This window comes from Gossypium hirsutum, chromosome D02, assembly GCF_007990345.1.
Source record: "Gossypium hirsutum isolate 1008001.06 chromosome D02, Gossypium_hirsutum_v2.1, whole genome shotgun sequence".
Classification (NCBI taxonomy): Eukaryota; Viridiplantae; Streptophyta; class Magnoliopsida; order Malvales; family Malvaceae; genus Gossypium; species Gossypium hirsutum.
The window spans coordinates 21,559,736-21,587,069 of record NC_053438.1 but is presented as its reverse complement, the minus strand read 5'-3'; the positions used below and the strand labels follow the sequence as shown (position 1 = coordinate 21,587,069).

General features: G+C 32.5%; 1 long non-coding RNA gene across 1 annotated transcript; it reads right to left on the bottom strand.

Moving 5' to 3' along the window:
- Positions 1–261: 261 nt before the first annotated feature.
- LOC107908323 (uncharacterized) lies at positions 262–4,043 on the bottom strand. Its single transcript, XR_001686980.2, has 3 exons — positions 3,808–4,043; positions 1,104–3,356; positions 262–997 (listed from the first exon to the last, which is right to left on the bottom strand). It is a non-coding gene; the product is annotated as an uncharacterized lncRNA (long non-coding RNA).
- Between the last annotated feature and the right edge of the window lie 23,291 nt (positions 4,044–27,334).

The window sequence follows — 27,334 nt, the reverse complement described above, 5'->3', positions numbered from 1 at the left end:
CCTTTCATCATCACTTTCATCACTGCTACAATTTTCAACTATACTCATCACCTGTGAATAAATTTTATATCCAAAATCATATATAAACAACTATTGATCAAACTAATTTAGTATAAATTAGTAGAACATAAATTCAATATCCAAAGACCAAACATAAACAACTATTAATAAAACTAGATTACACATAAATAAGTAGAACATAAATTCAATATCCAAAAACCAAACATAAACAGCCATTAATAAAACTAGATTGCACATAAATAAGTAGAACATAAATTCAATATCCAAAAACCAAACATAAATAACTATTGATAAAACTAGTTTAGCATTGTTGTTTAGTCACATAATAGATATCTCTGAACCTTAGAAGATCAGAAAATTTTCATCTATCCTCCATTTCCGTCTTAAGCCACAAAGCTTTAATCTTGGGATTAATTGATAAAAAACATAATTCGCCTGTCCTTATTGAGCAATAATTTAAGTGCGAAAATGTATAGCAGACTAGCTTCTGGAACTTCTTTCGACATACTATCAAGCACTTTGATTGCTTGTGGAATACCATATGGATCCATAATAGAAGTCAAACTAGATGTGGCTTGACTCATATTGTCAACTGCATTGCATAATTTTTCTATTTTATTGGACAATCTTGCAGCCCCTTCAATTTGCTTTGAGGGATTTCTTTCTTCCAGTTTTAAAATGTGAACTTGATATTTCAGGGTTTTTTATTTTTTGACCATTTCCATCAATTTGAACATCATTTGAAATGTGAACATCATTTGAAATGTGAACATCATTTAAAATGTGAACATCATTTCTCACATTTTCTTCTTCATTCTCTTCAGGTATTTCGTTGTTAACATCCTAAAAAAATTACTACGGAGTGTACCAGAAGAAGGTGCCCATGCTTTATCACCTGTTGCAACTATCCCCATGAACATTTGGTCCAACTTCTCTTCGAATTCAGAATCATTGCCTGATGTTCTAAATTTTTGAGCTTCAGGGACAACCAACATATAAAAAAGGATAGTTTAATAACAATAATTATCAATAACCTCATAAATAAGAACAAAAAACAAAAATATTCAAAATTATTAATGTACCTTTAGCCTACTCTCCCACCAACCATCCGATGTATCAACGGTTCTTTTTATAGGATTCCACCCTAGACCAATATTTTCGCCTTTAAGTTTCTTCCAAGCTTTCCATTCTTTTTTTAGGGTATCCCACCTATTTTTAAGTTGTCTTTGTGAAAAAGCCTTGCCCGTTTCTTTCTCAAAGTTGGTCATTATTTTCAATCATCCATCTTTTGTGAAATAAGTACTAGTCCTATTGCCTTTCAATATCTCTTTAATACAAATATTATCAAATATTTCTATCAATCTCTTATCCCACATTGCTTTGACTTTTTCACCACTAACTTTAACTGCCAAAGTACTCATCTATTGTGTATATGAACATATTCGTTTCAGCCAGTAAAGCAATCAAGAAAATCAAATGTCACATAAGTATATTTTTTACATGTGTATCAAAATCAAGATAGGATCCTAAGATTTTTTTTTCTCAATCAAAATCAACTTTCCAAGACCAGAATAATAACCAAGAAAGAGAACACAACTAATAATAGCATCAAACACAATTAAAAAGTCAGTATGACCAATATTTTATCAATTATTTTTTTACCTAATCATGAAATCTAAAAATAAGAAATCAATGACCCCATCTAGTTTAATTATAACAAAATAATAAATTAAATAAAAATAAAAGATAGGATAAAATTTGAAATGTTGATCTCTCCTACTTCTAGAATCTAGACTTGCATTTATTACCCACATTGTAGAACAAAATAATTAAACATAAATTTTAATGGCTTAAACATTTTCTAATTGATTTTTTCAACCAAAAGCAATTAAAATATGTGGTATCATAATCATGAATATTGTGAATTTTTCATTGTTTATTATTTTAGTGGATTTATAGCCAAACGCAACTATAAGATTGACACTAGTTGTCAACTTCTAAAATTGAAAATGCATTGTTTTATATCAATGGTTGCCAACTCCACAAATGCATAAACTTTTTTACTTCAATTCTGGTATGAATTTGAATAAAAAAAAAACTAAAATTCACTTTTCTGGTTTGAATCATAGGAATAATACAGTATATAAAAGAACATGTTTAATACAAGTATTGAATATAGATTTGACTGATAAAATAATTAGATAAAAGTGTACTTGTTATAATTAAAATTTTTATATAGATTTGATTGATAAAATACCATTCCCTATCATCTTTCTTAATTAATCTATAATTAATGTTTAAATTAAAAGATGGTTTAAATAAAATACCATTCACTATCAGCAAAACATGGTTGAAATCTAAAGAGAAAATAATTTGAAAGAGAAGATAATAGGCAAGGGTTTATAATTTATGAGCTATGATTAATCTTTGCCGCCATCTGTACTCATCATGCTCTGAAACTAGTTATCTCTAACAGTTTTTAATTTACTGTCATGTATTTTTATTATATTTTTATAAAGTATTTTATATGGTTTATAATTTTTTAAACCACTTCATATTAATAAAAATATTTAAGTAGACACCTCCACAATGAAAAAGAAAATAACCAAGCAATCAAACATGACCTCATGTGACCAAGATTAGTAGGTGTCCAATAACTAATCAAAAGAAAAGAAATGGTACACCGAATTCAATGTACTAAAAGACAAGTATTTCTATGTATGTATATATATTAATACCAACATTAAATCTCCAAACCTAAAATAATTATCACCAAACAATTAAAAAAAACAACAACATGCAGTACTCACTAAAAAAAACTAAGAAAATGGCCTTACGTGTTTGATGAAATACTTGCAAGATAGCGCGACAAAAAATACAAGTCCTCACCGCAACCAAATGTTATTTCGTAGGTAGGCGACAAGCATGATTATTTAACTAAAGAAAAGATCAAATCTTCCTTGATCATTCTTTGTTTTTTAAAGAAAAATTATTGATATTTAAGTACATGTGTGTCTGTACATATATATTCATTCAACACACGAACAGAGTGAAAGAGAGAGGCATGCAAAGCAAAGCAGGACAAATGAAGACAACATATTAATTAAATGCAATACTACGGTGAACAATGACTGAAGCTAAATCTATAAACCAATACTCCTCAAACAAGGCTTTTGAATCAGGGTATAATAATTTATGTTGAGGAATATTACAGATTAAGTTTCCTCCAAAGGTGTCAATGGTCGGTTTGGACGATAGGTATGGTTTTAACGCTTGGCCCACAACCAGAATCGCTGAAATTGCATTGGTATGCTAAACTCTCTAGCAACCTCTTCCTGTATATTGAATCAAAAAAAGGAAAATAAGCTTTTGGAGAAGAGAAAATGAGCTTTTTTTTCTTTTGCATAAAAAAAGCAGCTGATTGCATGGTCTCCAAGAAAGAAAAACAAAGTATCTATAACTGATATCTTGAAGCTTTTGAGATAGACAAAGTTTCGAGAAAACAAAAAATTGTCTATGCCAGCAAAAAATTATCATTGCTTATAGAGTATGGAAGTGAAAAACAACAAAGAAAAAAAATAAAAATAAAAACTCTTCAACATTATCACTGCCCTTTGAAGACAGAAATTTCTCACAAGAAAAATCAGAAAAAAGAAATGAGACCCATCTCATTAAAAAAAATCAAACAATCAATTTTTGTAAAATTTTTGGTATTAAAATTTCTATAAAAACTAAAAACTAAAGCATAATGAATAATTAAAGAGAAGAAGAAGAAAAGAAACTCACCGGCGGAGGAATTAAAAGAGGAACAAAGAACCAGAGAAAAGAATTTTGAAAGAGAAAATGTGAAAAAAATGGGTATTCTAACGTTTTGTTTGGGAGAAAACAAACTAAGGTTAAAAATGTAAATAGAAGCCAAAAGCACTTTTGGCTGAAGAAAAAGTTAAAACTTTCAACTTTTTCATCTGCCAAAAAGTACTTTTTTTAAGTTGAAATTTTTTCTGAAATGATGTTTGTTCCTTAATACTTTTAAGGGAAAATCAATTTTTATTACAAAAGCTCATCTAAGAAGTAAAGGAGAACGAGGCCTAAGTCGTGCTCAAATGAGAAACAAGAAAAAGAGAACCAAAGGTTGACCTGAAGTTATTCTTCAACTTTCAAAGCATGTTTATATTTTGTAGCTTTTACTAAATATAGAGTCATAAAATGTAACCTCGATAAAAATAAAAGTCATAAAATATAACTTAAAAAATATTAAATGTTATGAATTTTATTTAATAGATATTCCACCTTTCATTCTTCATCTCCCTTTACATTCCACCTTTCATCTTTTTTAACCTTTAACTTTCCATCTCTTTGTAACCCCTTTTCTCTTATTTATGTATTAGAATACGAAAAGTCTAATCTCCTTAAATATATAGTGGAGTATACTACTTATAAGTATGATGAAAAAGTATAGAATGAAATAGAAATCATCATATTCTCATATACCTATTTTATCTATTAGTTTTGTTCATAATACATTATCAGCACGAACGTTTACATCAATCCAAGAGTCTTGCGTTTGTTGTTAGTTTGGATCAAGCGATATCATCAATGTCGAACCTTACAAAACTTGAATTTGTGGTTCTTGGTATTACTGGAAAGAACTATTTATCTTGGATGTTAGATGTAACACTCCTTACCAGAGACCGTTGCTGGAGTCGAGCATGAGGCGTTACTTGACTTAACTTACTAGTTCGGAGCATAAAAATTTGCTTTTAAAATTCATTTGCTCACGTTCAATCAATATGTCCCTAAAAAGAGCCCTCGAGACCCTAAAATATGCAATGAAAATGGTTCGGGTCCAAATCGGGAACATTAAGAATTTTTCGAATACTTAAATAAATCAAAATAATTTATTTCACTATTCACAATAAAACTGTCCACTTGCGTGACAGTCACTAATTTAATTATAACTCGAGTTACAAAACTCAAAATTTAGATTCATAAATTTTTCCTGAAACTAAACTCATATATCTTCTTATCGTAAAATTTCTAGAATTTTGGAGTTAGCCAAATAGTACAGCTTATTCGTTAAAGTCTCCCCTGTTTCACTGTCCAATGGTTCTGACCTCTATTCACTAAAAATCAATTATCTCATTGTACGGGCTTCATATGGTGGTTCCGCTTGTTTTTATTGAAAATAGACTCACTAAGGAATCTAGAAATATAAATTATGACTCATAATTCTTTCTTTACAATTTTTAATTATTTTCTAAATTCAGAATATGGGACTTCAAAAACCATTTTGACCCTGTCTCACTAAAATTCAAATATTACAAAATAAAAAATTCTTTTGCCTACACCGCTTCTTTCATGTGAAAATATACTCAATAATATTTAATTCTATATCTCATTAACTCTCTAATTTCATTTCTACTATTTTTGGTGATTTTTCAAAATCACGTCAATGTTGCTGTCCAAAAACTGTTCCATTGCAAATTTTTACTCTTGTATAATTTCTTTGTGTTAACTATCATTTAGGCATACATAACACCAAAACATGTTCTTAAATAGCCATCTGAATAGCTAATCATTATCGAGTATTTACAAGCTATTCATTACCCATATCATAAGGACACACACAAAAAGACTAAGTCCCTATACATGCCATAACTTAAAACATTTCGAATCACAAAATACTGAGATGGTCTGTTGATAGTGTGAAACGATCTCCGATGTCCTTACAATCCCCGAATTTGGCGTGGCGATACTATAAAAAAAAGAAGAAAAATAAAGGGAGTAAGTGTAAAGTTTAGTAAGTTTACAAGCAAATAAATAACAACATTTATCATAAACAATTATACTCATAAATTATCATCAAGTATCATGATCTTTACTTTCTTCTTTACTTGCTCTCTTACTTATTTACTTACTTGCTTATTTGAATAACTCATGATTATAACTTACTCCTCCCTTACTGAAATTTCTTTCTCAACTGATAACTGAGATATTCTTAACTTTTATAACTCATTTGAATCTATTTACTATACTTTTACCTAAACTTTCATGTAACATAGTCTCTTTACTAGCCTGTTGAACCACTTGGAATACTAAGGATACTTGAGTCTCCTGTTTGATAATAACATGCCAAAGCCATGTCCCAGGCATGGTCTTACATGGGATGTTTCCTGTACTGTCAATGCACTATCCCAGATATGGTCATACATGAGAGTTCTCATATTGATGCCCATGCCATGTCCCAGACATGGTCTTACAGGGGACCTCTCATCTCGGTGCCAACGCCATGTCCCAAACATGGTCTTACGTGAGACCTCTCATCTTGGTGCCAACGTCATGTCCCAAACATGGTTTTACGTGGGACCTCTCATAACCTCAATAATGCCAATGCCATGTCCCAGACATGGTCTTACATGAGGTCTCATTCTGTTAATGTCATGACATTTGTATCCAATACATTCCTAATGTTTCAACGAGACTTTTTAACACTGATTCTCTATCATCTCACACTTGAGTCAACATTAAATAATTTCATGAAATAAGTACATAATTTCTGAAAAATAACAACATTAATAATAATTATTAAAATATTGTATTTATTTATCATAAACTTACCTCGGTACAAAATACGATCAAATCTAGCAACTTAGTCCTCAACCTTTTTCTTTCCCTGGTCTAACTCCAGATTTCGTTCCTCTTGATCTATAATAGCAAATTTAGCTTATTTAATACTCATATTCATCAAAACAGTCCTTGACTCGAAATTTGGCAAAATTATGATTTTGCCCCTAAACTTTTGTATATTTACACTTTTGCCCCAAAGCTCAGAAATTAAACTTCATCCCTTATTCTTATATTTTATGACATGCTGAACATCTTTCCCTTCTATGGCAACATAAAATTCCCACTCTAAAATTTACTTATGAACATTAGGTATTTTTACCGATTATGTTATTTTACTAGTTTTCACTTAAAATCACCTAGCAAAAGTTGTTTAACATAATTTCAAACTTCATATTCTACCATAAAACATCAAAATAAACATATTTCACCTATGGGTATTTTTCCAAATATGAACCCTAATATGAATTAATGGTAGAATAAGCTAAATCGAGCTACGAGGACTCCAAAAACGTAAAAAAAAACATTAAAAACGGAGCTTGGATGCACTTACTATGAGCTTGAGAAAGTGAAGAAACCCTAGCTATGGAGTCCCTTGAAGTTTCAGCCCTTATGGAGACGATGAGCACATTTTCCCATATTTTTCCCTTTTAATTCTTTTTATTACCAAATAACTAAAATTCCCTTCATTAAAACTTTAGTTATTTTTAATCTATGCATCCCCATTTTTGTCCATGAAAATATAATGGTCTAATTACCATTTAAGGACCTCTACTCCAATTATGCACTTCAATTAAATCCTTTATCATCTAAAGTTCATATTTACCCACTTTTACAAGTAAACCCTAATATGCAATTCAGACATGCAATCGCTGAAATTTCTTATCAGTATTCTAACACATGCATCCAATCAATCGGTAAATCATAAAATTAATCACAATAAAATTTTTTATCTTAGATTCGTAGTTTCGCAACCACTATTCCGTTTAGGCCCTATTTTGGGATGTTACATTAGATGCTAAAATACATTTAGAGGCAAAAGGCCTTGGTGAAGCTATTTATGAAGGAAATGAAGCATCTAGTCAATATAAGGCCAAAGCTATGATATTTCTTCACCATCATATCAATGAGGGACTAAAGACTGAATATGTGATTATTAAAGATCCACTTGTCCTTTGGAATAGTCTAAAAGAAATATCGATCATCGAAAAAAATGTAATACTTCCTAAAGCTCACTATTGTTTGCTGCATTTGAGATTACAAGATTTTAAATCTGTGAGTGAATATAACTCAACTATGTTTAGAATCACTTTCCAATTGAAATTATGTGGAGAGAACATAACTGATGAGGATATGTTAGGAAAAACATACTCCAACTGGCTCTACTCCATTCCCTGAAGCGAATGTGACATCATATAGTGAAAAGGATAAAGGCCACACTAGCAATCGTGGTCGAGGACATGGTCATGGCTATAGTCGTGGTCACGGTCAAGGACGTGGACGTGAACGAGGAGGTCATTTCAGGAATACCCACCAGAAGTGGGATCATAAGGATGGAAAAATGATAAAAATACAACTGGGAAAGTGGAAAGTTTGTGTTATCGTTGTGGAGATAAAAACCATTAGTCTCGTACCTATTGTACACCAAAGTATCTTGTAGAACTATATCAACAATCATTGAAGGATAAAAGGAAGAAAATAGAGACAAATTTTGTTTGTGAGAATGACAAAGATGACTATGACATCATTGGTACAGCTCATTTGGAAGCTGTTGATTTCTTCACCACCCTTGAAGGAAATAATTGATCTGTTAATTTTATTATTATAGTTTTAAAGATAAATTTTATGCAAGTTTGTTATGTTTTTAAGAACATGGTTATTATATTATGTTTAAACTATTTATGAAAATTTTATATATTTTGAAATTTTTTTTTTACATTTATTTGTTTTCTTTGAAGAATATGAATACCTCTCAAATTCAATTAGCGACAAATGGTGAAGTATACTACTTGTAACCTTTCATCTTCTTTAACCTTTAACCTTCCATCTTCTTTAAATCTTTCATCTCCTGTAACTCATTTTTCTTATTCATGTATTAGAATATGAAAAGTCTAATCTCTCTCTATATATAGTGAAGTATACTACTTGTAAGTATGATGGAAAAAATATAGAATGCAATAGAAATCATCATATTCTCATATCCATCTTTTATCTATTATTTTTGTTTATAATATTAAATAAAAATACAATAAACTAGTGTAATTCTATGACAACACATAGAATTATATAACTTCAAAAAAAAAAGCTACAAAAGGAAAATATAAATAATTAGATTAATCAATCAATTTGAAAGACTTTAGATGAGTTTGTCATTAGATAAAAGTAGAGGTGTTATGTGTCGAGTTGGGTTAGGTTTAGGATTAAGCATGATATTAACACATTTTATGTTAGTTTAAATCTAATTCGGCTCGAAATATGGGTTTAGAATTTTGGCCAAGTCTATCCATATTTGTAAATGACTAACACAAACTCATTTTAGGTCTACTCATATATTTTTTTAATTTTAAAAAAAATATATTTATAATTATTTTATTTTAGTCTTAATAATTTTTTATTTTTTATTTTTTTATAATTTTATATATATTCATCTTAAATTTTTTTAATGTTTACATTATAATTTTATTATATATCACTATATATTTAATTTTTATATGTTATAAATTACATAATATAAAATATTATAAGCTTAAAAAATAGACTGGACCAAACCAAATTTAAGCATTAAATGTTCAAACTCAACCTCATCTCATAATTTAAATGAGATTAAAATTTTTTTTATCCAATTTCATTTTTTAGTCCTTCCAAATTTTGGGGTGGAAAATGGTTTATAGAGGCTGCTGAAGGGAGCCTTATCTTGGAATTTAAAAGGGAAAATCTCATCATGGGATCAATAGAGTCAAGATCTAGAAGGTTTCGTTGATCATATGTTTTGCCAATTTCCGTAATTGAGATGAAGAAGATGAGGGTAAAACGTCATCATCCTCAAATGCAATTGCGAGAACTCATCAACTTTGGACCAAAGAAATATGTTACCGATGCCTTGAAATCTCCTTGATAGGATACAATGTCTTTCGCTTTGATCATTACTTAATGGAGTTTTCCCCCTTTTTTTGGGGTGCTGGCACGACTTACTTCTCTTCTATGCTACAATTTCTTTTGCTTGTAATTGATGACGACAAATAAAAAAAAAGTAAGATAAACGACCCTTGGATGTTCACACATTGTAGATCATTGGTGTCAATCAATTCCTGGAAAATTAATCTTCTTGTTGATATTTTTTTTTATCAAGAAAAATTACTAATAACAAAAAATCCATATGGTTAGTCATACAATTGCACAAAAAAATATAAAAAGAACTAATATAACATACTTCAAATTGAAAAGGTAAAAAAAAAATAGTTGAAAAAATCTAATGAAAACATTGATACTCATAAATATTAAAAATAATGAACATATTATGTACCAAAATGATGAAAAAAATTGAACAAATGAAATAAACATGATAATAAGTTGACATACATCCAACACATAAAATATTGACTTTTTGTAGACAACATAATATTGTAATCTCCAACAATACTTAACTCAATTATCAAATTTTAAGACAAAAAAATGTGACGTCTAAGAAAAGTAAAAATCAAAATTTTATAAAATAACGGTTAAGAAGAAACAACTAGATTGAATTGATAATAATAAAAGAAATTTAATAACCTTTGCTGGAGTTGGAAATTTATAATAAAAAAATAATTAGGAATAAATGTATTTATTTGTACACTAAAAAAACAATCAAACTACAAATAACAAAAATGTAATAATAAAATTAACAATTATTATTTAGAAAATAGTTTGGTTTTATAATTTGAGTACATATTAAAAGATTTAAAGTTATTATTTCTCTATAAATATGGTGACAAATTCATTCCTATATCCCGGTAAAGAAAGAGTGGCAATTCTGCAAACATAAAAATAGTATTAGTAAAAAAATTCATTGATAAATATTGTTATGCTTTTGGAAACCTCATAATCCATAAAGGAAAATAATTATGACATTTTGAATATAGAAATTTGGTATGTTGCATTAACCAAACTAAGAATATTATATACATTAAACTGGTTTTGATTTTTACTGAAAATCTTCAAATATATTTAACTTTCAACGCGCATTTCCCTCATTTTTGCTGTTAAAAGCATTTAAACTTTCGCAACTAATCTGAAAAAATCAAAAAAACCAAAGTGATATCAAGTATAACAATATATTTGGCATGTTTTGAAATTTTTGACATTATCTTCAAGTTGAAACCATTTATGTAACACAATCCAATTTTTCGATTCTTCCCTAAATCCGATAAAAAAATCAATTTTAGTGAATTTAATAATTTTTAAGACGTTTGGAAACTCTTAAAAAACATAGTAAGTCATTTTTACAGTTTTATATTTAATTCAAAATATATACGAGTTGAGAGATAAAATTATAATTTTATCATTTAAGACTTAACATATTAAAATTTACGAGAGTGTGATCAGAAGAAATGGTTTGATATTTCTTTTTACATTAAAAATTACTGTAACCACACATTTTCCCCTTTTGACTTTTTAACCCATTATTTGTTTTTTTTTGTGAAAAATAAACATGAATATTTAATTAATTACATCCGAAAAGGTTTGAGAAAAAACCCCTAGACTAGTCCAAATCTAAGAAATTCTGAACCAAAATAGGGGGAAATTCAAAAAATTGCAAATCAACTTTAGAGGATAAAGCTTTTTTTGCCATACAATCAACAACTTCATTTTGTTCCCTAGGAATGTAACACAATACCCATAATTTCTCCTGAGATAGAATACTCTGGATTCGCCGAATCAAAGCGGAGTTTGATGTGGCTGAAGTACTCCCTTGAATGGCCCAGACAACGTCCAGACTGTTCGAAAGAATTATTACACTATCATGACCTCTTCATTGAACAAGCTTAAGCCCTTCAAAAATGCCCCAAAGCTCAGCATCGAAAATCGAGCACTGTCCAAGGTATCGATAAAAACCAAAAAGCCATTGTCCATTGATATCTCTCGCAACCCCCAACAGATGCATTTTCGGTATCCAATTGCACTACTCCATCTGTATTAAGGAAGATCTTAGAACCATAAGCTTGCTCTTCCAAGTGAAGACCAAAACCACCACTTGAAGCAACTCTAGAGGGTGAAAAACATTAAGTAGCCCAACATTATGAGTTGTTGATAATCTCTCTCGAACTTCAAGAATGACCTTGAAAGATAAAAAGATTACAGTTCTTCCAAAGGCGCCAAATCAGAATTCCAAAAAGACAAGCCCAACTAGTTCCTCCCTCCGGGACCACAGAAGCATCATGAACATTAAAAAGAATACAGTCTTATAGATTAAGAGAGAAAAAATTCGTTAAATGATTACCTGTTATGACCCGGCTCCAAATATCTTTAGCTACATTACAATCTTTGAGAATATGAAGAATGTCTTCCGAATGAAAACCACATATAGAACATGAAAGATCAACTGCTAAACCTCTTTTAACCCTTTCAACGTTATTGAGGAGATGTTGCTTAAGAACTAACCAAATAAAACAACGAACTCTTTGTGGTCCAGGGGTCTTCCAAACGTTCTTTCATTTTTCATCCTTCAAATTCCAAGCATCTCCCTTACAAATCCTATAAGAACTTTTAACCGAAAAATTACCAAAAGAAGTATGGCACCAAGTGATTTTATTTGGCCCCTTAGAGGAGAGAAGAGAGGGAATGCCCATAATCAACTCAATCACCTCCTTCGGAAGCCAAAGTCTGAACAAATCAAGGTTCCACGATCCATCTTCAGTGACCATATCGTTAAGATAGCATCTAGAGTTAATATTAACATTGGCAAGAATAAACCTGATCAGTTGCCCAACACTAAGGATCCAAACATCTTCCCAACAACGAATTTGGCACCCATTCCCAACAGACCAACATAAGTTTTCTCGAAGCAACGGTAAATTTTAGTGAGAAAACTCCAAAGAAAAGAGCTTATGGCTCGCCTAATAGAGTCAGGAAGAGTATCATTCATACGGTATTTAGCCCTGATAACCCGAACCCAAGGGGCCTCTTTGTCAGTCACGATATTATACCCCAACTTTAGTAAAAATGAGATATTCTAGTCGCGTAATTTCTGTAAACCAAGACCTCCACAACATTTAGGTTGACAAATGGAATCCCACCCAACCAGAGACATCTTTTTAAGCCTAGAAGAACCCCAAATGAGCTGCTTCACCAAACTCTCAATTTCATCGCAAACTTTCCTAGGGATCATTATGGACTGCATAAAGTAGCTAGGAATAAACATGAGAACCGACTGGGCCAGAGTAATACGGCTAGCAGTAGATATCTTTTTCGCGTTCCAACTTTGGATCTTTCCTCTAACATTTTCAACAACAAAATGCATAGTACTATTAGTCACCCTCTGATGAAAAAGTGAAACTCCAAGATAATGACCGAAATTCTGGACTTTTTGGAATCCAAACAAAGAACTAATCGAGTCCACCATCGTGGCATCCACTCATTTAGAAAAAAAATGTTCATTTTCCTAGCATTGATTTTATGGCCAGAAAATTCACAAAAATTGCCCAGAATGTCCTTAAGGATCCTATTATGCTTCATATCTGCTTTGCTGAAAATAACTAAATCATCATCAAAGAATAAATGAGAGATAGGAGGACCAGATCGAGAAAGGGGAATGGGGTTCCATTTACCATTTGAGATAGCCGAGTGAATCGAATGACCAAGCAAATCCATGCATAATACAAAAAGATAAGGAGAGAGTGGGCATCCTTGCCGAATTCCTCTAGCTGGCCTAAACTTAAACAAAGGAACTCTGTTCCATAAAGCCTGCATCGTAGAGTTAGAGATAGAGGACATAATAACATTTATGAGAAAATTAGGGATACCGACTGCTTGAAGGGAAGCGTTGATGAAGTCCCATCGCACTCCGTCATAGGCATTTTCCAAATCTATCTTAATAGTCATCCACTTTCTTTCAAAATGACTTTGCATTGAATGAATTACCTCTTGGGCAATAATGACATTGTTAGTGATATTCCTACCTGCAATAAATCCATCCTGCTCTGGTCCAATAATCTTCGAAAAAATGATCTTAAAATGATTCGCAATTATCTTTTTCACAAGCTTGTATAAGATAGAGTAGAGACTAATCGGACAATATTGGGCAAAATCCTCAAGACTAGCAACCTTGGGAATAAGGAAAATTAAGGTGTTGCTCAACTCAGTCTCTATAGTGCCCCCATTGAAAATATTTTTAACCCAATTACAAACCGCTTCCCTAACAATATTCCACTGCTTCTGGAAGAAAAGCGCATGAAAGCCATCACTACTGGGAGCTTTGAGAGGAGCCATATCAAAGAGAGGCACCTTAATTTCCTCATTAGTGGCCTGCTTCCCTAAAAAAGAAATATCATCATGATCAAGACGAGGAAATCTACTAGGAGGTAAAATTCCTATAGGGCCAGGAAGCTCTCCATACAGATTCTGAAAAAATTTATTAACCTCGGCTTCAATAGCTTTCGAATCATAAATCCAATCCCCACAATTATTACGGATTGTAGTAATATGGCTATTCTTCCTTTGATGCAACGTACGAGCATGAAAGAACTTAGTATTGCGATCTTCAAAATGAAGCCAATCACAACAGGCCTTCTGTTTCCAAAGAAGTTCTTTATGACGAAGAACATTCTCTAGCTTCTGTTAAATCTTTAACTCCACTTGAGCTAAATGATTAGAACTTAAGAAATCCATAATCCTCTGAATTTTAGTGAGCTCCTTAACTAGAAACCTTTTACGAGAAGTGATGTGGCCATAGACTGACTTATTCACATCTTTAAGATCACGAGAGAACGTACTTAAGGTATCAGACATATCACCAGAGAAACCCCAATTATCTTCTACAAATTTTCCAAAATCAGGGTGTTCAACCCATCTAGCCAAAAAATAAAAAGGCCTAGCTTTGGGAAGAATAGTATCTAGGTTTAAGGAAAGAAGAAGAGGCCTATGATCTGACTTGATTTTAGGGAGATGAGTGACCAAACTATTAGGGAAAAGCTAAACCTAAGCTTCATTTCCCAAAGCCCGATCAAGCCTCTCAAAAGGCAAACCCCTATGCCAAGTAAAGGAGGGAACCTCTATAGCCTAAATCATGAAGCTCTACCTTGTCCACGAATTCTCCAAAGAAAGGGCATCTCTTACCTTTGGACATACCACTTGATTTCTCAGAGGAAGAAAGAATAGCTTTAAAATCACCAATTGCAACCCAAAGGTAATTTCCCATAAGAATCGAAAGTTTCTAAAATTTCCCACAGATCCTTACGTTTCTGCCTATTCGGGCTCTCATAAACAAATGCGATAAAGACTAAAATTGAAGAAGACGTAGACCCAACACGAGCCAAAATGCACTGAGAATGGTTATGAATGATCTCAAGACAGACAAAATCCTTCCAACCAATCCAAATACCCCTCAAGCAACCAATCACTTCAACGCAATGAGAATAAGGGAAACCCAGTTTTGCAATAATATTATCAGCTTTGGAACAACTAAATCTTGTCTCAAGCAAGCTAATAATATCAAGACTATGTTTCCAGTTATACTCCCGAATAATGCGGGGAAATTTATCACTGGCACAACCCTGACAATTCCAAGAAAATATGGTCAAATTCATAATAAAGAACAAAATTTAGAGAATGTACCATTACTGTCGAGCGATATTATCCCCATCCGAGATCAAGTCTGTAACTTCCGAGACAGAGTTGAGATCTTTACTAAGAATCGAATTTGAAATGAATTTAGCCATTTCCTCTATAGATTCAGCTAACAGTACTCTAGAATTCTCGACAGCTCTAAAACGACTTCCCCAACCTCGAAACGCATTAGAAGCTTTTCAACTACTACACCTGTTAGAATCTTTACCTCTATGCCTCTCTTTGGAAATGGAAATTCCCTCTCCTAACCTTTCCTAGAAAAGGTTAACTGAACTACCTTTTTCTTTTGTGTGTGAATTATCTTTGAAACTTATTACTGAATGTTTCCTGGGGTACAAAGCACCATCAGAAATGGGAACAGGGGTACCCCCAGAACCTTCAAAAGCAGGATTAAAGTGAGCTTTAATTTTGTCAAAATTTTCAGCACTTAATGTAACCCTCTTCGAAGCGTAGTCTAAACTGACGTGGTTTTCTACCAACCAATCCATAATAAAAATTAGATCAAACTCCCTGATGGTAAACTCCATCAGATCGACCAAAAATATTTCCTCCTGAACTTACAATAGGCATCTCCTATATATCTTATTCACAGTAACTAATTGTCCTAAGGGATTGCCTACAGTGCTGTCGTTAATAGTTTCTTCTACCCCAACCCCCAGCTTATTACGAGTGGGTAGAACTAATATTTATCAAAGCAAAATACTGAATATAATTAATTGTAAAAGTACCTACTATGAGGTCAGGTGCATCATGGTCCTCTCTGCGTCTGACCGTATAAAAAGGGACAGGTTGCCTAGCATCAGTCTGATTTGCACCATGGGGCGGTGTTTGCTATCCCTACCCAACATTTCCAGCTTTGTTTTGACCCTGGCCTCTCTGAGGCTATTGCCTAGCCCACTAATTCTGAACTTTGTTCTACATTGAAGCTTTCATCTAATCATTATGGCAAGAACAATTCTTAATCTTATTCTCTGTAGACCCGCACCTAAAACAAGCACCCATCCTCCTTCAACAATCACCAACATTTTGCTTACCACAATAAGCACTTCTCGGAGTCTTGCCTCTAATACCAACTACCACACACCTTACCGAGGTCTACCATCTCTGGCCTGCTTAATGGGTTGTGAGGTCGTGACAGTGGGACCAACATCCCTCTTAACAAGAGCCTTAGCCTTTTCTCTTCTCTCATGGTCCACATGCTTAACTTCCTCAACTATGTTGGTTTTCTCCACCAAAGTTGCAAAAACCCTCTCTTGGTGTGGAGCAACCTAGATTATCAGATCATACCGCAACCCTTTTTCAAATCTAACACACTTGTCCTGCTCAGTCATAAACATCCCCTGAGCTTACCAACTAAGTCCTAAGAAGTTGGCCTCATACTCGACCACTGATATATCTCTTTGCTTCAATTCAATAAATTCAAGTATTCAGGCCTCTACATATATGGTGCCCACATATTTCTTCTAGAAAGCCTTTTACAATTAATCACATGTCAATCTCTCCGCTTGTGTACCCCTCATAACTGACTACCACCATCGGTAAGCCTCGTCCTTTAGCAATGATATCGTAACCTTTAATTTCTATTTAGGGGTACAATCCATGTCATCTAAGATCATTTTTGTAACCTTCATCCAATATTCATCTACAGTAAGGGTTGTCCCAAAAATGCCCCTAAACAACTCAACTCCATTAGATTGAACCTCTAAGTTACGGACCCATGGCTACTAGATCCAATTCTGGCTCCAGCTAGCTACTGAAGAACCCTAAGCATTGTCTGTGATATAGCATCATCCACAACCTCCTGATGACTAGCCTTGGCAGTAGGTGCATTCTCAACATGCTCATCTACGGGCTCAAGAGTACGTAATTGCGATGCAGAAGATTCAATTTGGGCCTTACGACCTTGCGCTCCTTAGGCTCGCATACCACGGGTTTGTACACATTAAGTGTTCATTTCATTATCACGAGTCTAAGATTTATATAATTATCTACAGTTCAAAAATAAGTTCTCATTATTAACCTTGAGTGTTTTCAATCTAATAGTTCAACTATAGTTTACAAAATATTATTTTTCTATAAGTTCAGTAATAAGAGTACTTATCTAGGATTGGCTTCGAAGTTTTAGATTTTTGTTTTGAAAATCAAACTTTAAAGGATAAAATTTATTTGTGGCATGGTTCCCAAAATACCTTTTTAGAAATATGCATGCAGGTTTCAGTAAAAACCACAATCCGAGTTTTGAACTGGGCTTTGATACCACTAAATGTAACCTCTCAAACCCGACCTAGACATTATGGTCGAATCTTGAAGACTACATTGGCCACCAGAATGGCCCAAAAAATATTTTTATTTAAAATCCTACTTTAAAAATATTTTTCGTTTAATTCAAAATTGTGAACTCGTTTATTCTCCTTTGTTTTAAGAAAAACATGTTAATTTCACAAATTAAGCAATTTTAGTATTTCGTTTGTAAAGATTAAATATTTTAGAAAAGTATGTTGTATTTTATTAAAAACTTATTTTTGGTATTGCAGCGTAAATTTAAAATAAATTTTAAAGTACTTAAAATTAAAATCATCCTAGAAGCTCCTACGACAGTTGCATCCAAGTCCTAACCTCGAGAGTTATCTATTTAGTAAACTAAATAGTGAGCCAATAAGCTCAATGTAAGTCTTAACTTCAATAAACAGTAATAACAATAAATATAACACTCAAGCCAATAAATATACAAAATATTGCGAACAATACAAAATTACATAGTTATTGCAATGTTTTCAAAAAAATGTCCTACTCAACTTCGCTACACACTATAATAAGAGTTCCCCAAAACTCATCCAACCAATAACACACCAGTTTGTGGACAAGCCACCAATAATGTAGATAAACTATCAAAATTGTAGACAAGCCACCAATAGTGCAGTTAACCTGCTAGTATTGCATATAAGTTGCCAGAATTGTGGACAAGCCAACAGAATTGCAGACAAGTTATCGATACTTCCTCCTTTCAAAATCATGCCAACCTAATGTAGTATGACATATTTTTAATGATAACATAGCTAGACAGTATAGTATAGTAAGCATGATTAAACATGTAATAAGTAGTTGAATTATTTGGCATGATTTAGACATGCGATTAGTAAAAAAATCAGTGGCATGATTTGTCATGCAGTCGTAAAATAGTATAGTGGGCATTTAATTATGCTTTCAGTGTTAACAGTATCATAAACCATATTTTAACATGTGACTAAAGTTTCTGTAATAATATACATGATCTATCATGTAGTCAGCCTCAATAGCATATCAGTATTATGTTTTAATGTCACATAATATTCAGAATACCAGCAAATCATACAATAACACAAATACACATATGACATCACATACCTAACAGTTTGGAGGTACTATAACTGCCCGATTTTGGGCCTAGTTGGAACAGTGCTTTCGGGGCCACTAATCCGACGAGGAAAACATTAATCTTCTTATATTTTTATGATCTACAGATGTACAGAATGATTTTGTGAAAATTTTGCTCAAAAATTTTGACGTTTGGGCACTCAACTTAGTCGAAAGGATTAAATTATAAAAAAACAAAGTGCAAAACTTGAGTTATAGAAGCTAGAGGTGTCTAATTGCTATGAAATTTTAAATTGGAGGTCCTTAAAAGGTAATTAGACCATTGGTTAATTTGTTGGACAAAAATGGACATGAAATAGGTGAAATATAATATTTTTAAGTTAAGGGCATTTTAGTAATTTGGTGATTAAATGAATTAAAAAGCCAAATTAAAAGCCAATTTTTGCTCATCTTCAACCCCTTGGCCGAATTTCACATGAGGAAGACATAGATAGGGTTTTTCAATCTTCCAAGCTCGATTGTAAGTTCGTTTTACCCCCGTTTTTAATGTTCTTTACATTTTTAAGATCCTCGTAGCTCGATTTAGCTATTTCTACCATTATTTTAAGCTAGGGTTTGTGCTTAAAAATTTACCCATTGATGACTTGCATGTGAATTGATGGTTTATGGTTGAATATAAAAGTTTAAAGTGTAATAAAAAACTTTTACTAAGCGATTTTTAGTGAAATTGCATAAAGGACTTATTTGTAAAAGTTGTAAAATATGTGTAAAAAAAAGAAAGAAATGTGATTTAGTGAAAATTGTGGGCTACTATAAGAGGGAATATGAATTGGCTAGGCTTGAGTAATGAGAAAAATGAGTACTTTTCATTTTACAATCCTAGTGGTAAAATTATAAATATGTGAAAAGTTAGGGGCAAAAATGTAGTTTTTTCCATAAGGTGTTTTCGGGGCTGAATTGAAAATGTGTATATTAAATGAGTTAAATGTGTTATTATAGATCAGGAAAGACGAGGATTTGACCTTGACCGGGGAAAAGGCAAGGTTCTGGACTAAGACGCAAACATTTGATATTTTGGACCGAGGTAAGTTTGTATGTAAATAATGCATCATTTTTACTTACGCTTTCATATTTTGATATATTTCGTAAAATATGGTTGAATATTTGATGTATTCAACAAAATATTGACAAGTGAGAAATTTCCCGGTTGAACCTTATGAATAGAATAGGATACAAGTGACATGTCATTAGAAACCTATGTGAAAACTATGTGAAATTGTGACTAAGTGAATCCGGGTGCTACTCTTAAAAGTTCTACCAGTGACTGGGTAATCTGACATGTGTTGCGGATACCTGACAGCTTGTGTGAATGATACTGAGTAGTTACAAATGACTGACAGCTTGTGTGAGCAGACCCGCGAAAGTGAATAGCTTGAGAACGAGCCTATGTGTGATAAGTGATGTGAAGTAGCTTTGGCTACAAGTGTGGCACTCTGTGCATTATTCTGATGTATCCGTTAATATTCTGATGTGCTCAATGGGAAATGACTAAGTGTAAATGATTGTGATTATGTGATGAATGAGTGCAGGTACATGTGTATATATATACTCATGAGCAATGTGCTCGATATGTGATCGAATTTTGGTAAGTTTGATTGGGAGTAAGTATGACTATGAAGACTTATAAATATTTGATAATGACTAGCTATTGGAATGGCTAGCTATGGACATGCTTGGTGTTATGTGTGTGTAAATGAAAGTTAATACAAAGAAAACATGAAAGAGTAAAATTAGTAATAAAACAGTTTTAGATAGCAGCCATTGTATAACTTTGAAAAATCACCAAAAATTTGGAAAATCGAATTAAAGGTTGAATAATATATGAAATGAAAGCTTATTGGGTCTAGTTTTACATAGAAGAAATGTGTAAGCAAGAGAATTTCATATTATACGATATTTGAATATTTATGAGATAGGGTCAGAGTGATTTTGGAATCCCCTGTTCTGAGTTTGGAAACTCATTAAAAATTGTATAAAAATAATTATGGGTTAGAATTTATATGTTTAAAATTATTAATGAGTCTATTGTCAATATAAACAAACGGGAACATCATCCAAATCCCGTACGAGGAGATAATTAATTTTTAGTGAAGAAGGGTCGAAACTGTCAGACAGCAAAATAGGGATGACTTTAAAGAATAAACTACTACTTATTGGCTAAACCATAAATTCTTAAAATTTTATAGTAAGAAGATATGTGAGTCTACTTTCAGAAAAATTTAGCAGACCTTAATTCGGAGTTTCGTAGCTCAAGTTATAAATAATTTATTGACTATGACTCACGTAGATAGCTTGATATTGACATTAGTGAATAGTGAAACTATATGCAAATATGATTGTATGATCTTGAGAACACATTATGAGGATTGATAAAATCATGTTAATAAATTATTTATTATTTACATACCAACTTACTAAGCTATATGCTTACTCCATTTTCTTTCCCTTGTCTTATAGTGTCACCAAGCTATCTCGGGGTACGGAGATCGTCGGAGATCCATCCACACTATCAACACTCTTTTGGTATTTTGAAAGCAATATTATGAATTATGACATGTATAGAGGACTTGATTATTTTGTTATGTGTCATAATTGATTTGGCCTAAAATGTTGGCCTATGTTATTTGATAGTTTATTTTGTATAAGGCCAGTGATGTTGGCTATTATTGGTTAAGTTGTACGTTTATGATAATGTCATGTTGTGTGTTGATAAATTTGGTATAAGTGTGTAAATATTTGGATGGAAAAAGGCTTGGTAAATAGCCTAACTTTCATCCACACGGCTGGCCACATGGCCATGTGCTTAGGGCGTGCGCCCCTATTTTTCAAGAAAATTTTCAAAGTTTTCAAAATTTCTTGGCTTGGTCTCGAACCACTTTCAAATTTAGATGAAATTTTATGATTCGGTTTTGTATGATTGGTTATGTTTAAGCCCAGTAATGCTTGTACCCTGTCCCGGCGTCTAACACAGGTAAAGGGTGTTACAGGTACTTACTTGGATTCAATCCTAGTAAAGGATTTATCTTCACCAAGAATACTTTTCATATTCATTTAGCCAATATTTCAAAGAAGATCAACACAAATGTTATAATTTTTAATCATAGATGTATGATTTTTATGAACAAACATATATAATGTTGCTAGGTTAAAACCCACACCTAAAATAAAGCCTTGTGCCACTAGATCTACTCCACCACACTCCAACAATACCAATCTAGGTAGATCTTGGTTGATCTAATCAAACAATAACGGTTCAACACCTAAGGTACACCCGTTAGTTTCAATTTTAGTCCAAAAATAATTCTCCAGAGAAATGGATTTGAAGGACGTACTTTTTTAATTGTCGTTGGAGATTTAAGAATTTCCTTTACATTAAGGCAAAACTAAGTGATCTGGATTGGATTCTTCACGAAAGCATGTGCACATAAGTATATATTAGATTTGACCATTTAAATAAAATTGAAGAATTGAGATTATAAGAACTAATCATCACTTACACTAAATCGAGCTAGTTTGAAAAAGTTAATGTTTCACTGGGAATTTTGAGTAAATGGAGGACTAGTGGCTAAAGAGAATTCAAATTAAGAAAAGTGAGTAAGAATAATATTTAACAATTAAGAAAAATAGAAGAAAATTTTGTATAGATTCGGCCGGCTATGACCAAAGAAATTACGAGAGGAGGAAAAATAGAGAAAAATGGGCAGTGGAGACGGTGACGATGGTGGCCCTATGATGGTGCATTGGCGGCAAAAAGAGAATGAGAGGAAGGAGATAGTGGTGTAGTGGTGGTGGTTTGGTGTTCCAATGGTGGCCAAAGGTGGTGATATGGTGCAAAAATGTGAAAAAGTGGTAGGAATAAGAGGTGGAGAGAAAAAAAATATGATAGGAGAGTATAAAAGGGAAAAGAAGCCAAAATATGGCTTGAAAGAAAAAGAAGAAAATGAAGGGAAAAAGGCAATGAGTGAAACTATGGGAAGAAAAGGAAATGAGGGGGAATAAGGGGAGTGAAAGGGGAATAATAAAGGAAGGAGAAGAACGATAGGAGAGGAAAGAATCTCTCTTGTATGGTAACAAATATGGGGGGCAAAGGGGGTTGACCAACGGTGTTTTGAGCCAAAATAAAAAATAAAATATTAGAGGGGAATCAAACATGGGTCACATGGGAAACTTAGGTTGCTCTTAACTAGTTCATGAATTAACAATAACTAAATTTAAATAAGGTGTGATAGAAATGGATAAAATGGATGTTACTCTTGAAAGTAGTTACCTTGGAGGCAGCAACTGAGGGCCTGGCCGATCTCTGATAGATAATAATTCTAGAAAATAAAAAAAATAAGAAAAGATATAGAATAAATAAGAGTCAATAGAGAAAAAGAAGAAAGAAGATATTCCATTCAACGACAGTTTTGCATAACCATTTTCCTTCCCACTCCACTGTTGATATAAACACGAAAGAGAGAAAGGAAATGTTTATTACAAGCGTTGGATTTGGTGCCCTAAGTGTAATATTTTCGTTTAAGTACAATTGTATTTTTTTCGAATAGATTGGTTAATATAATTATTCATGAATTACATTAATACTTTGCATATTGTCCTCACATGGTTTTTGCAGGCAAAGCAAAATGGAAGAAAATAATACTTATTGGTTGTCTATTGTTTAACTAATACTAAGCGATATTACGTGGCCAGATCATAGTAGAGAAAGGCAGTTTGTATTAGTACAAGAACCTAAATATGTCCTTAATCCAATCAGAAATGAACAAACCTATTGAAAGAGTAATATGACATCTATCAAGTCCAATTGGTGAGATATCTTGTCTTAGGCATCAGAGCGGATGACTTCCAAAAGAAAGAGACATAGATGTGAATGATTAGATTGATAGTAAAGTGGACAGGACCTAAGTAGAATAGATCCTGAATTCGTTTGTGGATTTATTCACTTGTGATGTTTATAGTGTGGCAAACCAATATCCTGAGTGAATAGTGGACTATGTATGCGTGACTCGTACCCTTTAATGCAAGTAAAAGCTTGAGTTCAAATAAATAAGCAATCGTAAATTGGTGCGTTAGGTGTATGACTTCTGTAGTATTTTGCATCATTTAAAATAGTGAAATTTATAACCCAAAACATGGGTAAATGATATCCTCTCATTGACATTACATGGTTGATTAAAAGTAAATGTGGTCACGAGTCATCCGTCTTTGTGATGGATGACCTTATCACTATTGGATAGTGATTACCATGAGATAAAATAGGATCATATTAGGAGAATGGATATAATCCCAAAGAGATCAAGGATATCCTATGAGGGTAACACAGTTATGACAAGGTCATTGGACGAGCACTGAGTAGTAGCTTTTGTAATGGTATGTTATTGAAGAGAGCTCAGATACGGTACTAGTGGAATGACTTTTTGACTAAATAAGTTTATAATTAATAGGCGAAAATTCGTAACTTAATTATAAATCATTTGATCCTCAATCACATAATTCCATTTGGTCCCTCCGCTAGCTCGTTGGAACCAGAAATGAATTGTGTGTTTGAATAAAAATGAACAAAATGAATAGAAAAAGAGAAATAGGAAACATTCAAGAATGATTATGGTTTTCTCTAAAATGGAGAAATGAAATCATTTGGAAATGAATATAGGTTTCCAAAAATGGAGATAGATATGAAAATGAAATTTTACAATCCTATATAAGATTACTTAAAAAATGATGGAAGAATGAATTCATACTTTTGGACTATTTTGAAGCCCAAAAATGAAACATTTGGTCATAGTATACATATTGAGTTGTGACATATTCAAAGAATTTTCTTTAAATTTTATCGAGAGTAAAATCGTCAAAATATTACTAGGGTAAAATTGGGGTGAGAAAATTATTTAATATGTAAATATTAAAATTTATTTTGGGAAATAGAAAAACTAAATCAGGTTGGATCATACTACAGAGTATTGGGTAAAAAAGGCCTAGGAAGTACTTGTAATTGGACCAGATATGAGAGAGTCCCAAAACCCCTTATATAACATGAAGGGGGAGACAACCGTAGTAGAAATACAATGGTGAGTCATTCACCCCTCTCCTATTATAAGTAGGGCATTTTTTTCTATTTAAAATAAACTTCTACAACTCTACAAGGGTTCTACATTTTCTTCCTATAAATAGATGGCACCGGTAGAGCTGTTTCAACAACTTTTGAGAGACTGTTATTTTGTCAAAAAATATAGAGAATTCATTCTCAACTTATAAACATATTTTTAAGAATAACAATTTTATTGGTTTCTATTAAATAAGAGAGAATTTTCATTTTCACCCCAAAAGAAACTTTTCTAGTTCTGTATTTTGATTCAATTGGTTTGAGCCCACACTCGAAGCAACTTGTGGTAAGAGAATAACAGAGAAGATCATTTGGTTGAAAGTCAGAAAACATCAAGGATATGTTTATCCAAAAACACAGGTACAACTTCAGTTAAGGTTTATTGTTATAAATATCACAAACCAAGTTGATTTTCAAAATTTTAATTTTCTGCTATGCAAGAAAATAGTTTTTAAATCGAGTTTTTTTTCCAACAATTGGTATCAAAGCCAGGTTGTGCTATATTTATTGTGTAAATTGAGGCTGAATCTCTCTTTTCTCTTGTTTGATTAATATCTGATAAGATGTGACATTCTTGTAATTATTCACACGTTTAGGGGAACGTATGTGAATGAATGCATTATTTTATGTTTTTGTTATATAATTATTCTTTTCCAAGGTTTTTTTTTAGGAAATAGATCGTGGACTATCATCTCCACGTAGGATTTTTTTTTTAGAATTCTTGTGAGCTAAAAATGAACATAGGATGTAAATGTGATTTTTTCCAAAAAGGAGTCCTTGACGAAGAGAAGGTGAAGCGATGGTGGTTGAAGACACAAAGAGTGCCTTGTGATGAAAAACTATGTAATTTTTGTTTTTCATTTATTTTCTAGAAATAGAACCATGGAAACCTTGATTGGAAATTTTATTTTATTATCCATCTCTTTTTATATCTGTTTAATAATTATTTATGATATATAATCTCCTCCGGACGTGCTAACGTCCAGAATGTGAATATTGTAATAAAATATAGAAATACGAAGCGGTATTCGCAAGTATATGGGTCAAGTGTAATATAGTTTTACAAGGAAGTAGATGAGTACTCCGAGGATTGTACCCACAGGAAGCGAGTGTCAGATCAATTCTAACCTAAACACTAAAAGATCTAATTAGTACTTTATGTCGATTATAGTACGAAAACATAAAACAAAGGATTTTTAGGTTTTTTATAATAATAAAACAAAATATCATAACAGAAATAAACTTCAAAAGATAGAAAAGAATGATGAATCCAATCTTGATTATGGGTGATTAGCTCATTTTGATAATCTCCATCAACTGTCGTTTCAAATTCCTCGTCAATCAACTAGTTGCTACCCAAGGAGGATCTTCTAATCTTCCACTAACATAACGAGTCAGCAATGAGTACTTATCTTTCGACCTCATAGTCCAGACTGGCTTGGGATGAAGTTTTTCACAGATAGGTCATAACAATTTTGGGTTAATTCCCACCTTGATGACTTCTCGGGGTTGTCAGGTCTACTCACGTTCTTCCTTTCCCAAATAGCTAATTCGTTGAGTAACCCCACAAAAGAGTCAATAGATCATACCGACACTCTCTAATCCCCCACAAAGGGATTAGTTTCTCATGGTTTCCATAAACAATATAGAATTAATATAAAGAGAGAGCATGCTAATTAAATCGATAGTATAGAGTATATGAAAGAGTTTGAATGTTTGAATGTTTTCCATAATTAAATTGCTAATTAAATCCAAAAAGTTTGAATGTTTTCCAAAATTCAGATCTCTTGGAACAACTAAGAACAACTGAAATAAATTCTAAAAGCTAAAAGAGAAAGAAAAACTAAACTAAATTTACTATAGAAAATCTAGGCTAAGTGAATGATGTCCATAACAGGTGCCAAAGAAGCCTATTTATAGATTTTAGGTGGTTGTCGTCCTTAACCCTAGGTTAGCTGACGTCCTCAAGCTTTAAGTTTGATTGTACGGACCAAAACGCCCCTATTTTGTATTTAATTCCTCTGCCAGAGTCGATGTCGTGACACACTAGGACCTTTTTCGTGACATAGAAGTCAACTTACTCCTCTTGGTATATCTTCAAGGGTGTGTTGCAACACCCTTAGGCTGTGTCACGGCATTGAATACAGTCTTAAGCTTTCTCTATTTTCTTCCCCATGTTATGACATCAAACATCTCGTGTTGTGATATAACGACCAGTATCCATTTAGTACACCTTCTAAAGTATCTTGCACACTCACTGTCGAAACCATTTTTTTGTGAAAAGGTCGACTTCTTATTTAAAAACGAAAAAGGGAGTCGCCACCGATCATTTTTATGAGGTGTGATCGGGTC